Raw genomic sequence first — 12,615 nt, 5'->3', positions numbered from 1 at the left:
TCCCACATAAGAGATTAGTATACAAACTTAAAGCACATGGTATTGGGGGTTCAGTATTGATGTGGATAGAGAACTGGCTGGCAGACAGGAAGCAAAGAGTAGGAGTAAACGGGTCCTTTTCAGAATGGCAGGCAGTGACTAGTGGGGTACCGCAAGGCTCAGTGCTGGGACCCCAGCTATTTACAATATATATTAATGATTTGGACAAGGGAATTGAATGCAACATCTCCAGGTTTGCGGATGACACGAAGCTGGGGGGCAGTGTTAGCTGTGAGGAGGATGCTAGGAGGCTGCAAGGTGACTTGGATAGGTTGGGTGAGTGGGCAAATGCATGGCAGATGCAGTATAATGTGGATAAATGTGAGGTTATCCACTTTGGTGGCAAGAACAGGAAAGAAGACTATTATCTGAATGGTGGCCAATTAGGAAAAGGGGAGATGCAACGAGACCTGGGTGTCATGGTACACCAGTCATTGAAAGTAGGCATGCAGGTGCAGCAGGCAGTGAAGAAAGCGAATGGTATGTTAGCATTCATAGCAAAAGGATTTGAGTATAAGAGCAGGGAGGTTCCACTGGAGTTGTGCAGGGTCTTGGTGAGACCACACCTGGAGTATTGCGTACAGTTTTGGTCTCCTAATCTGAGGAAAGACATTCTTGCCATAGAGGGAGTACAGAGAAGGTTCACCAGACTGATTCCTGGGATGGCAGGACTTTCATATGAAGAAAGACTGGATAGACGCGGCTTGTACTCGCTAGAATTCAGAAGATTGAGGGGGGATCTTATAGAAACTTACAAAATTCTTAAGGGGTTGGACAGGCTAGATGCAGGAAGATTGTTCCCTATGTTGGGGAAGTCCAGGACAAGGGATCACAGTTTAAGGATAAGGGGGAAATCTTTTAGGACTGAGTTGAGAAAAACATTTTTCACACACAGAGAGTGGTGAATCTCTGGAATTCTCTGCCACAGAAGGTAGTTGAGGCCAGTTCATTAGCTATATTTAAGAGGGAGTTAGATGTGGCCCTTATGACTAAAGGTATCAGGGGGTAACTCAGATGGAGTTTAATGCTGATAAGTGTGAGGTGCTACATCTTGGCAGGACAAATCAAAATAGGACGTACATGGTAAATGGTAGGGAATTGAAGAATGTAGGTGAACAGAGGGATCTGGGAATAACTGTGCACAGTTCCATGAAAGTGGAATCTCATGTAGATAGGGTGGTAAAGAAAGCTTTTGGTGTGCTGGCCTTTATAAATCAGAGCATTGAGTATAGAAGTTGGGATGTAATGTTAAAATTGTACAAGGCATTGGTGAGGCCAATTCTGGAGTATGGTGTACAATTTTGGTCGCATAATTATAGGAAGGATGTCAACAAAATAGAGAGAGTACAGAGGAGATTTACTAGAATGTTGCCTGGGTTTCAGCAACTAAGTTACAGAGAAAGGTTGAACAAGTTAGGGCTTTATTCTTTGGAGCGCAGAAGGTTAAGGGGGGACTTGATAGAGGTTTTTAAAATGATGAGAGGGATAGACAGAGTTGACGTGGAAAAGCTTTTCCCACTGAGAGTAGGGAAGATTCAAACAAGGGGACATGACTTGAGAATTAAGGGACTGAAGTTTAGGGGTAACATGAGGGGGAACTTCTTTACTCAGAGAGTGGTAGCTGTGTGGAATGAGCTTCCAGTGAAGGTGGTGGAGGCAGGTTCGTTTTTATCATTTAAAAATAAATTGGATAGTTATATGGATGGGAAAGGAATGGAGGGTTATGGTCTGAGCGCAGGTATATGGGACTAGGGGAGATTATGTGTTCGGCACGGACTAGAGGGGTCGAGATGGCCTGTTTCCGTGCTGTAATTGTTATATGGTTATATATGGTATGGAGAGAAGGCAGGTACAGGATACTGAGTTGGATGATCAGCCATGATCATATTGAATGGCGGTGCAGGCTTGAAGGGCCGAATGGCCTACTCCTGCACCTAATTTCTATGTTTCTATGTTTCACCAGCCCGTTATGCAGGCGGGGGACAGGGCAAGCGGGGGGAGCGCTGTCTGAGTGAAATTCACACGGTACAAAGGTGATACAGACACACACCGCGATGAACAGGAAGGTTGGCGCTGTAATTAAGACGGTGAACACACAGTTGCAGGAACGGGGTACTGATTGGGGATGATTAGTCATGATCACATTGAATGGCAGTGCTGGCTGGAAGGGCCAAATGGCCTACTCCTGCACCTATTGTCTATTGTCTATTTCAGTCCCTGCAAGGAGTGTGGGGGGGAGATAAATTAACATCCTTCACAATAAAAAATAGTCTCCTGCAGTCGCCTAAGTGGGACAGGCCCATTACAGCGCCAGAGGCCTGGGTTCGATCCTGACGACGGGTGCATATCTACACGGAGTCCGTACGTTCTCCCTGTGACCTGCCTGTGTGTGTGTGTGTGTGTGTGTGTGTGTGTGTGTGTGTGTGTGTGTGTGTGTGTGTGTGTGTGTGTGTGTGTGTGTGTGTGCGTGCGTGCGTGCGTGCGTGCGTGTGTGTGTGTAGGATAGTGTCAATGTGTGGAGATGCTGGTCGGTGCGGACTCGGTGGGCCAAAGAACATGTTTCCGTGTTGTATCGTTAAAACTAAAACAGCGCAGGCCCTTTGGCCCACAATGTCTGTGCTGGACATAGTGGCAAGAGCAACTTTTATCCGCCTGCATGTGATCCATGCCCCTCCATTCTATACCTATCCACAAGCTGCTTAAACGGCGTTATCATATTTCTGCCGCAACCACCATTGCCGGCAGCACGTTCCAGGCACCCACTGTGTAAAAGAACCTGCTCCACATATCTCTTTTAAAGTTTGCCCCTCGAATCGCTGAGGACCGCTGCAGCCCTCCTAGTGAAAGTTGTTCCCGCTGCGCTGGGGGAGCGGGAGACCCGGGATTTACACTCAGTGACGGAGAAAGAACAGCAATATGTTTCCCAGTCAGGGCCAGTTGGGAATCTCCAGCCTTTGTCCACCCATGCACCAAATCAAAATCACCCCTCACTTCTGAAGTGGAGAAGGCAGGAGAATGGGGAGGGGGAGAGTGGGAAAGATAGATCAGCCACAATAGAATTGTGAAGTAGACTTGATGGGCCGAATGGCCGAATTCTGCTCTTATAACTTCTGAACTTATACATGTTGATAGGACTGCCATATGTTGATGGAATGGAGCGGCTGGGCTTGTACACTCTGGAATTTAGAAGGATGAGAGGGCATCTTATTGAAACATACACGATTATTAAGGGTTTGGACACGCTAGAGGCAGGAAACATGTTCCCGATGTTGGGGGAGTCCATAACCAGGGGCCACAGTTTAAGAATAAGGGCTAAGCCATTTAGAATGGAGATGAGGAAACACTTTTTCACACAGAGAGTTGTGAGTCTGTGGAATTCTCTGCCTCAGAGGGCGGTGGAGGCCGGTTCTCTGGATGCTTTCAAGAGAGAGTTAAATAGGGCTCTTAAAAGTAGCGGGGTCAGGGGATATGGGGAGAAGGCAGGAACGGGGTACTGATTGGGGATGATCAGCCATGATCACATTGAATGGCGGTGCTGGCTGGAAGGGCCGAATGGCCTACTCCTGCACCTATTGTCTATTGTCTATTTCAGTCCCTGCTAGGAGTGGGGGGGGGGGAGATAAATTAACATTATTTAAAAAAAGATTCACACATCATAGGAAATAGAGGATCTAACCTTGAAACTTTTTTAAAGTGATGTCAACTTTAGTCTTTGTCATTCTGAAAGAAAATAAAGATATCAAGGATAGGACCACTTACCCGCGAGAAAAGGAGTGTGCAGTCGGAGGGAATTTTAACGCATGGACAAGTTTGCCAGGGCTGGGGAGTTTTTTGTCGCTACCTTGTGCCTTGAACAAAGACTCAAGTTTGAAAGTAATCAGAGAAGCCTTCCCAATCAAAGATCTTAGAGCTATAAGTCCTTTGTTCCCAATCAGTGCTGGAGCAGAAGAGAATGGGGAGGGAGCAAGTTGTCAGCCAATGAAAGTTTCCAGAGTCGACATTCTTCCATACATCTGGAAGATTCCTTAACTCTTTCCTCTCCCCATCCCAGCCCCCTACCACGTAATCTGGAACTGACATTGTTTCCTCCGACAAGCTATTGACTAAAGAAAAGCCAGTTAAAAGATTTATTTTAAACCTCCAGGGTTCAACAGGGCCAGAAGTTTAACTGAGAAAACTTTGTAAAAGTTTGACCAAACTTCTGTCAAGTTTAAGTTGCACAGACTGGATTCTTCCTGACATATCTTTCTTTCATGTGATCTATATCTCTCTCTTTCACCATCTATATCTCTCGTTTCTCTTTCCCCTGACTCGTTTGAAGAAGGGCCTAGACACGATAATACACCTATTCCTTTTCTCCAGAGATGCTGCCTGTCCCGCTGAGTTACTCCAGCATTCTGTGTCTATCTTGGGATCTCCAGCCTTTGCCCATCCATCTGCCAAATCAAAATCAGCCCTCACTTCTGAAGTGGAGAAGGCAGAAGAATGGGGTTAAGAGGGAAAGATAGATCAGCCAAGATAGAATGGTGGAGTAGATGGGCCGAATGGCCGAATTCTGCTCTTATAACTTCTGTTGATAGAACTGTCATATGTTGATAGAATGGAGCGGCTGGGCTGGTACACTCTGGCATTTAGGATGAGAGGGGATTATATCGAAACATATAAGATTATTAAGCGATTGGATACGCTAGAGGCAGGAAACATGTTCCCGATGTTGGGGGAGTCCAGAACCAGGGGCCACAGTTCAAGAATAAGGGGTAAGCCATTTAGAATGGGGATGAGGAAACACTTTTCACACAGAGAGTGGTGAGTCTGTGGAATTCCCTGTCTCAGAGGGAGGTGGAGGCCGGTTCTCTGGATACTTTCAAGAGAGAGCTAGATAGGGCTCTTAAAGATAGAGGAGTCAGGGGATATGGGGAGAAGGCAGGAACGGGGTACTGATTGGGGATGATCAGCCATGATCACAATGAATGGCGGTGCTGGCTGGAAGGGCCGAATGGCCTACTCCTGCACCTATTGTCTATTGTCTATTTCAGTCTCTGCTAGGAGTGGGGGCGGGGGGAGATAAATTAACATTATTTAAAAAAAGATTCACACATCATAGGAAATAGAGGATCTAACCTTGAAACTTTTTCAAAGTGATGTCAACTTTAGTCTTTGTCATTCTGAAAGAAAATAAAGATATCAAGGATAGGACCACTTACCCGAGAGAAAAGGAGTGTGCAGTCGGAGGGAATTTTAACGCATGGACAAGTTTGCCAGGGCTGGGGAGTTTTTTGTCGCTACCTTGTGCCTTGAACAAAGACTCAAGTTTGAAAGTAATCAGAGAAGCCTTCCCAATCAAAGATCTTAGAGCTATAAGTTCTTTGTTCCCAATCAGTGCTGGAGCAGAAGAGAATGGGGAGGGGGCAAGTTGTCAGCCAATGAAAGTTTCCAGAGTCGACATTCTTCCATACATCTGGAAGATTCCTTAACTCTTTCCTCTCCCCATCCCAGCCCCCTACCACGTAATCTGGAACTGACATTGTTTCCTCCGACAAGCTATTGACTAAAGAAAAGCCAGTTAAAAGATTTATTTTAAACCTCCAGGGTTCAACAGGGCCAGAAGTTTAACTGAGAAAACTTTGTAAAAGTTTGACCAAACTTCTGTCAAGTTTAAGTTGCACAGACTGGATTCTTCCTGACATATCTTTCTTTCATGTGATCTATATCTCTCTCTTTCACCATCTATATCTCTCATTTCTCTTTCCCCTGACTCTCAGTTTGAAGAAGGGCCTCGACACGATAATATACCTATTCCTTTTCTCCAGAGATGCTGCCTGTCCCGCTGAGTTACTCCAGCATTCTGTGTCTATCTTGGGATCTCCAGACATTGTCCATCCATCTGCCAAATCAAAATCACCCCTCACTTCTGAAGTGGAGAAGGCAGGAGAATGGGTTTAAGAGAGAAAGATAGATCAGCCATGGTGAAGGAGACTTGAAGGGCCGAATGGCCGATTCTATCTTTGGTTTCAGCCAGCATCTGCAGTTCCCTCCTGCACATTCTTCCTGACCCAGTTCTCTTCACTAAGGGAGCATTTCTTTCATTGCACGTGTACTCAATAGACAATAGACAATAGGTACAGGAGTAGGCCATTCGGCCCTTCGAGCCAGCACCGCATTCAATGTAATCATGGCTGATCATCCCCAATCAGTACCCTGTTCCTGCCTTCTCCCCATATCCCCTGACTCAAGCCCAGCTAGGCAGGGAAAGCTTTGAGTGGTGGTTTGGCCAATGTATCTTTCGACAGACACGGAGGCTGAAGATAGAGACACAGTGCTGGAGTAACTCAGCGGGTCCAGGCACCATCTCTGGAGATAAAGGTATGTCTTCTGAAGAAAGGTCCTGACCCGAAATGTCATCTGCTCTTTTATCGTCAGAAATGCTGCCTGACCAGCTGAGTTACTACAGCCATTTGTGTCTATCTTTGGTACAAATCTGCCTCCGCAGTTCTTTGTTTCAACAGACAAGGAGTTGAAACTGCCTTCCCTGAAATTCCCAGCTCACAGGCACGGGGGTGGGGGTGTGAGGGTGTGAGAATTCCCTCAGGTCTGCTGGGAACACGTCTCCTCTCTGCTGGGATGAGACCCTATAGCAACTGGGATCAGTAACACCATTGAGATTAGAGCTCTGGCTAACTTAATGAAGGGGGGAGGGTTGGGGGATTAGGGAGGAGGGAATGGGGAAATTTTCTGGCGCTACAATCAGGAATTCTCAGTTGCTGGAATCACTAATTCCCAGTTGCTGATCAGGAATTCCTGGCTACTGGGATCAGGAATTGCCAACTGCCAGAGTCAGGAGTTTCTGACTGTTTGGAGTTAAGAATTTTCCAGCTGCTGGGATCAAGAATTCAAGGAGCCAGGAATTCACAGTTGCTGGAATTGGGAATTCCTACCCTTCAGGCTCCTGGAATCAGGAGATTCTGACTGTCTGGAGTTAAGAAATCCTATCCGCTGGGATCAGGGATTTGTGGCTGTTGGGATCAGGAATTCCTGGGTGCAGGGATCAGGAGATCCTGACTGCTTGGAGTCAAGAATTCCCGACATCTGGAATCAAGAATTCAATGATTTTCTGGCTGCTGGGATCAGGAATTCCCAGCTGCTGGGTTCAGAAGTTCCTGGCTGCTGGAATCAGGAGAATCCTGACTATTTGGAGTCAAGAATTCCCTGCAACTGGTCAGAAATTCCTGGCTACTGGAAACAGGGATTCCCAGCTGCCCGAGTCGGGTGTTTCTGACTGTGTGGAGTTAAGAATTTTCCAGCTGCTGGGATCAAGAATTCCAGGAGTTTCTGGCTGCTGGGATCAGGAATTCCTGACTGCTTGGAGTCCAGAATTTCCCAGTTTCTGCTGTAAAAAAAATCCAGGAGTTTTATGGCTGCTGGGTCAAGAATTCCTAGCTGCTGGGATCATGGGGATGTCTGGCCAATTCAATGGCTACTGGGATCAGGAGGAATGAGATCAAGGATTCCCGGTGCTGGGAATTGCTGCTGGGATGAGCAAGTCGTGGCTGCTGGGACCAGGGTCTCACCTGCTGGTGTCCGTGCCCCTCGGCTCCCGGATTGTAGTCTGCTGCTCTGATGGCCGGGAGTCTCCCAGAGAATGGACCACGTCTTCTCAAAGCTCAACCCAGACTGTCTGTCTACAGCAGGCGGCCAGTCTCAGGGTGCAGGCTCTGTTTCAACTGGTCCGGGGCGCCCGCTGGGTCCTAAAGCCCTCCCTTTCCCACTCCAGGGATACAGGCTGCATCCAACTGCACAGTGGAAAATTAATTCCAGCAGCCGGAGCTATTGTCATGGAGTCACACACAGCATGGAAATAAAAGGGTCTCCATCCAAAACCTCACTTATTCCTTTTCAGAGAGTTGTGAGTCTGTGGAATTCTCTGTCTCAGAGGGCGGTGGAGGCCGGTTCTCTGGATGCTTTCAAGAGAGAGCTAGATAGGGCTCTTGAAGATAGCGGAGTCAGGGGATATGGGGGAGAAGGCAGGAACAGGGGTACTGATTGGGGATGATCAGCCATGATCACATTGAATGGTGGTGCTGGCTCGAAGGGCCAAATTCACTGGAGTTTAGAAGGACGAGGGGAGATCTTATAGAAACATATAAAATTATAAAAGGACTGGACAAGCTAGATGCAGGAAACATGTTCCCAATGTTGGGCGAGTCCAGAACCAGGGGCCACAGTCTTAGTATAATGGGGAGGTCATTTAAGACTGAGGTGTGAAAAAACTTTTTCACCCAGAGAGTTGTGAATTTATGGAATTCCCTGCCACAGAGGGCAGTGGGGGCCAAGTCACTGGATGGATTTAAGAGAGAGTTAGATAGAGCTCTAGGGGCTGGTGGAGTCAAGGGATATGGGGAGAAGGCAGGCACGGGTTATTGATTGGGGACGATCAGACATGATAAAAATGAATGGCGGTGCTGGCTCGAAGGGCCGAATTGCCTCCTCCTGCGCCTATTTTCGATGTTTCTATGAAATTCATTACAGACTGAATGGACCGAATGGCCTCCTTTACCACTACAATACTTTGGTTCTATATCTCAGCTCTGTTAACATGCAGCAGGGCTTGGTTACTTTAAACCATCCAACAGGGTTCTTTGTGAATATATCGCAACACTTTAATCTCTCCTGTAATAGAGGGGGAATTGTAACACGACGGGCTTTAGGACCCAGAGACCATAACTACGTCCAGCAATACAATTTGATACAACTTCGCAAAATTTTATGACTTAATATATTTCTCTCCAACTTTTTTGAATGATAAGTAAGAGCTTGACAAATCACACAAATTTAACAAAACGGTTCATTTATTTTATTTTTTATTCTGCTGCAGTTTAGGAATTTATTCAGATTAGCACAAAGTGTGAAACTTTTTATTGGTAGTGATTTAACTTTCACCAGAGGGTCGTTTGGTGGCAGAGAGAAATATATGATTTTTGTTTTGCGTGGGGAGGGGATGACTCCCTCAGCCAGGATCAACACTATTCCTCCCCTCCCCCTCCCCACCATCTCTCTCTCTCTCTCTCTCTCTCTCTCTCTCCCACCATCCCCCCATCCGTCTCCCCTCCCCCCCATTCCCAGCCATGCCACGTTGCAGATTCTGCAGCTGGATACAGCCAGATGAGAGACTTCCTCCACCCACAATAGACTCACAGCACAACTCAGAGCCGGGGCTGCTCAAACCATTTGAACTTGTTATTTCCGTCGCAGAGTCACAGCGACAATCAGGGACAACAGACAATGGACGCAGGAGTAGGCCATTCGTCCCTTCGAGCCAGCACCGCCATTCAATGTGATCATGGATGATCATCCACAATCAGTACCCCGTTCCTGCCTTCTCCCCATATCCCCTTTAAGAGCCCTATCTAGCTCTCTCTTGAAAGTATCCAGAGAACCGGCCTCCACCGCCCTCTGAGGCAGAGAATTCCACAGTCACAATACTCTGTGTGAAAAAATGTTTCCTCATCTCTGTTCTAAATGGCTTACCCCTTATTCTTAAACTGTGGCCCCTGGTTCTGGACTTCCCCAACATCGGGAACATGTTTCCTGCCTCTAGCGTGTCCAAACCCTTAACAATCTTATATGTTTCAATAAGATACCCTCTCATCCTTCTAAACTCCAGAGTGTACAAGCCCAGCTGCTCCATTCTTTCAGCATATGACAGTCCCGCCATCCCGGGAATTAACCTGGTGAACCTACGCTGCACTCCCTCAATAGCAAGAATGTCCTTCCTTAAATTGGAGGACCAAAACTGCACACAATACGCCAGGTGTGGTCTCACTAGGGCTCTGTCCAACTGCAGATGGACTTCTTTGCTCCTCTACTCAACTCCTCTTGATATGAAGGCCAACGTGCCATTTGCTTTCTTCACTGTTCACTCCCAGCTGTTATCAGGCAACTGAACCATCCTATCACCAACTGGAGAGGGGTCCTGAGCTATCATCGACCTCGTTGGAGACAGACCTCGGACTATCGTTATTCAGACTTTACTGGGTGTTATCTTGTTATAAAAGTTATGCCCGTATCATGTATCGATAAAGTTTTATTATTAATGTTGAATGTTTTATGTGTAATTCCTAACTGTCACTGTATGTCATGTTGTCACTTGCGGGCGGAGCACCAAGGCAAATTCCTTGTATGTGAATACTTGGCCAATAAACTTATTCATCCATTCATTCATTCATTCATTCATTCATTCATTCATTCATTCATTCATTCATTCATTCATTCATTCATTCATTCATTCATTCACTCAATCATTCATTCATTCATTCATTCATTCATTCATTCATTCATTCATTCATTCAATAATTCATTCATTCATTCATTCATTCATTCATTCATTCACGTATCTGTACACTGTGGATGTCTTGGTTGTAATTCGCTGGGGCGTATGAACATAGACTTTTCTAACTTCAGATAGCTCTTGCTTTCTCTCTCCATCCCCTTCCTCTTCCCAGTTCTCCCACTAGTCTTACTGTCTCCGATGACATTCTATCTCTGTCCCACCCCCTCCCTGGACATCAGTCTGAAGAAGGGTCTCGACCCGAAACGTCACCCATTCCTTCTCTCCAGAGATGCTTCCTGAGTTACTCCAGCAATTTGCCTCTACCTTCGATTTAAACCTGCATCTGCAGTTCTTTCCTACACACTTGATTGTCATCATGTTGAATTGAATTGAGTACTTTATTGTCCCATGTGACAAGTCACAGTGAAATTCTTTGCTTGTATACCTAAGGTATGCGAATAGTCGCCCATAAAGGGCGCTGAACATGTATTGTCTTTCCGCTGACTGGATAGCACGCAACAAAAGCTTTTCACTGTACCTCGGTACACGTGACAATTAACTAAACACAACAATACGCTGAGATAATTTTCCAGGCTTTGGGATTTGTCCCTCAAACAAAGAATTTTATCTCGAACCTTTCACAAAGTCACAGCATCCCCATCAAAGTCAAAGTCAACTTTATTCGTCACATGCACCCAAAGGTGCAGTGAAATGAATTTGCCAGCAGCGATACACTTAAAAAAACACACAATACACAATAAGATTGAACACAACATCCACCACAGCATTCTTCACTGTGGTGGAAGGCAACAAAGTTCAGCCAGTCCTCCTCCTTTGTTCATCCGTGGTCGGGGCCATGAATCCTCCGTGGTCGCCACTATGGACAGCCCGATGTACATGCCCTCTCGTCGGGATGATCCAAACTCCGACGTCGGGACGATGAAACACACTCCGCAGCTTGGAGGTCCAGAATCGGCACTTTCCTACCGGAGGATGTTATCGGCCGCAGGCCGGCGGTCGGAGCTCTTCTTCGGTGATCCCCGGCAAGGGATCCCAGACTCCGGATGGTAAGTCCACGCCACGCCCATGGCTAGAAGCTCCGCAGACCATAAAGTCCATAAAGTCACCAAGCCAGCGATCGGAGCACTCCTCTCTGGCGACCCCCGGCAAGGGTTCGCCCCGCTCTGCGATGTAAAGGTCCGCGCTGCGCCCGCTGCTGAAGCTCTGGTCCCGACTCCGGGAAAGGCCGCTCCAATCCAAGCTGTTAGGCCTCGAGGGAGGCGACATGAAAAAAGTCGCCTCTCCGTGGAGGAGGCGACCGAAAACGGTTGCCCCCTTTCCCCACCCCCCCACCCCCCCCCCCCCCCACACAAGACACACCGAGAGACACCCAAACCAACACTAGACACACCAAAAAAAACAAAAATGTAGAAATAACGAACATGCTGCTGGCAGGGCAGCCGACTCTCAGCGCCCCCACCGACCTAATCATCGTTATACAAGACTCAAGATCCAATTTGAGTGCATTAAACTTCAATAAATACTCTCAAACACATGATGAACTTTGTTAGTCTGAAGAAGGGTCTCGACCCGAATTCCTTCTCTCCAGAGATGCCGTCTGTTCCGCCCGCTGAGTTACTCCAGCATTTTGTGTCTATCTTCAGTGTAAACCGGCATCTGCAGTTCCTTCCTACAAATGATGAATTATTGTGGGCAGCTCAGTGGTGCAGCTGGTACAGCCGGAAACCCGGGTATGATCCTGACTTTGGGTGCTGCCTCTTTGGTGGAGTTTGCACGTTCTCCCCGTGGGTTTGCTCCAGTTACCTCACACAGCCCAATATCGTGCGAGTTATAGCTCAGTTTAGTTTATTATTTATTGTACCGTGTACCGTGGAACGGTGAAACGCTTTTGTTGCTTAATTAACTTGCTTTATTGACCTCTGTAAATTACCCGCAGTGTGTGGGAATGGAGCTGAAAGTCAGATAACATAGAACAAATGTCAACGGGTGATCGATGGTCGACATAGACTCGTTGGGCCGAAGGGCCTGTTTCATAATCCTAATCATAATAATACTTTATTAGCCAAAATACTTATTTTGCAACATATACGAGGAATTTGATTTTCCATACAATTAAACCAATAAAAAGCAACGGAACACACAAAACACATTTTAACATAAACATCCACCACAGTGACCCCTCCACATTCCTCACTGTGATGGAAGGCGCAAAAAGTCCAATCTCTTCC

The 12,615-nt window shown here is 46.7% G+C and overlaps 1 protein-coding gene across 4 annotated transcripts in view; it reads right to left on the bottom strand.

Moving 5' to 3' along the window:
- Window positions 1–7,753, bottom strand: part of LOC116970347 (serpin H1-like) — a 29,229-nt gene extending 21,476 nt beyond the window's left edge. Inside the window, exons 1-2 of one of the 4 annotated variants that reach the window (XM_033017015.1) lie at window positions 7,608–7,733; window positions 5,161–5,204 (exon numbers count right to left, since the gene is read on the bottom strand). The gene's annotated coding sequence lies outside the window, so the exon portion shown is untranslated. Of the gene's footprint in view, window positions 1–3,798; window positions 3,954–5,160; window positions 5,205–5,243; window positions 5,425–7,607 lie in introns of those variants that run through there. The other 3 variants (XM_033017012.1, XM_033017014.1, XM_033017013.1) reach the window with 3 other exon arrangements.
- Window positions 7,754–12,615: the final 4,862 nt, after the last annotated feature.

This window comes from Amblyraja radiata, unplaced genomic scaffold, assembly GCF_010909765.2.
Source record: "Amblyraja radiata isolate CabotCenter1 unplaced genomic scaffold, sAmbRad1.1.pri scaffold_781_ctg1, whole genome shotgun sequence".
Lineage (NCBI taxonomy): Eukaryota > Metazoa > Chordata > Chondrichthyes > Rajiformes > Rajidae > Amblyraja > Amblyraja radiata.
This window is presented reverse-complemented; position numbering and strand designations above follow the sequence as displayed.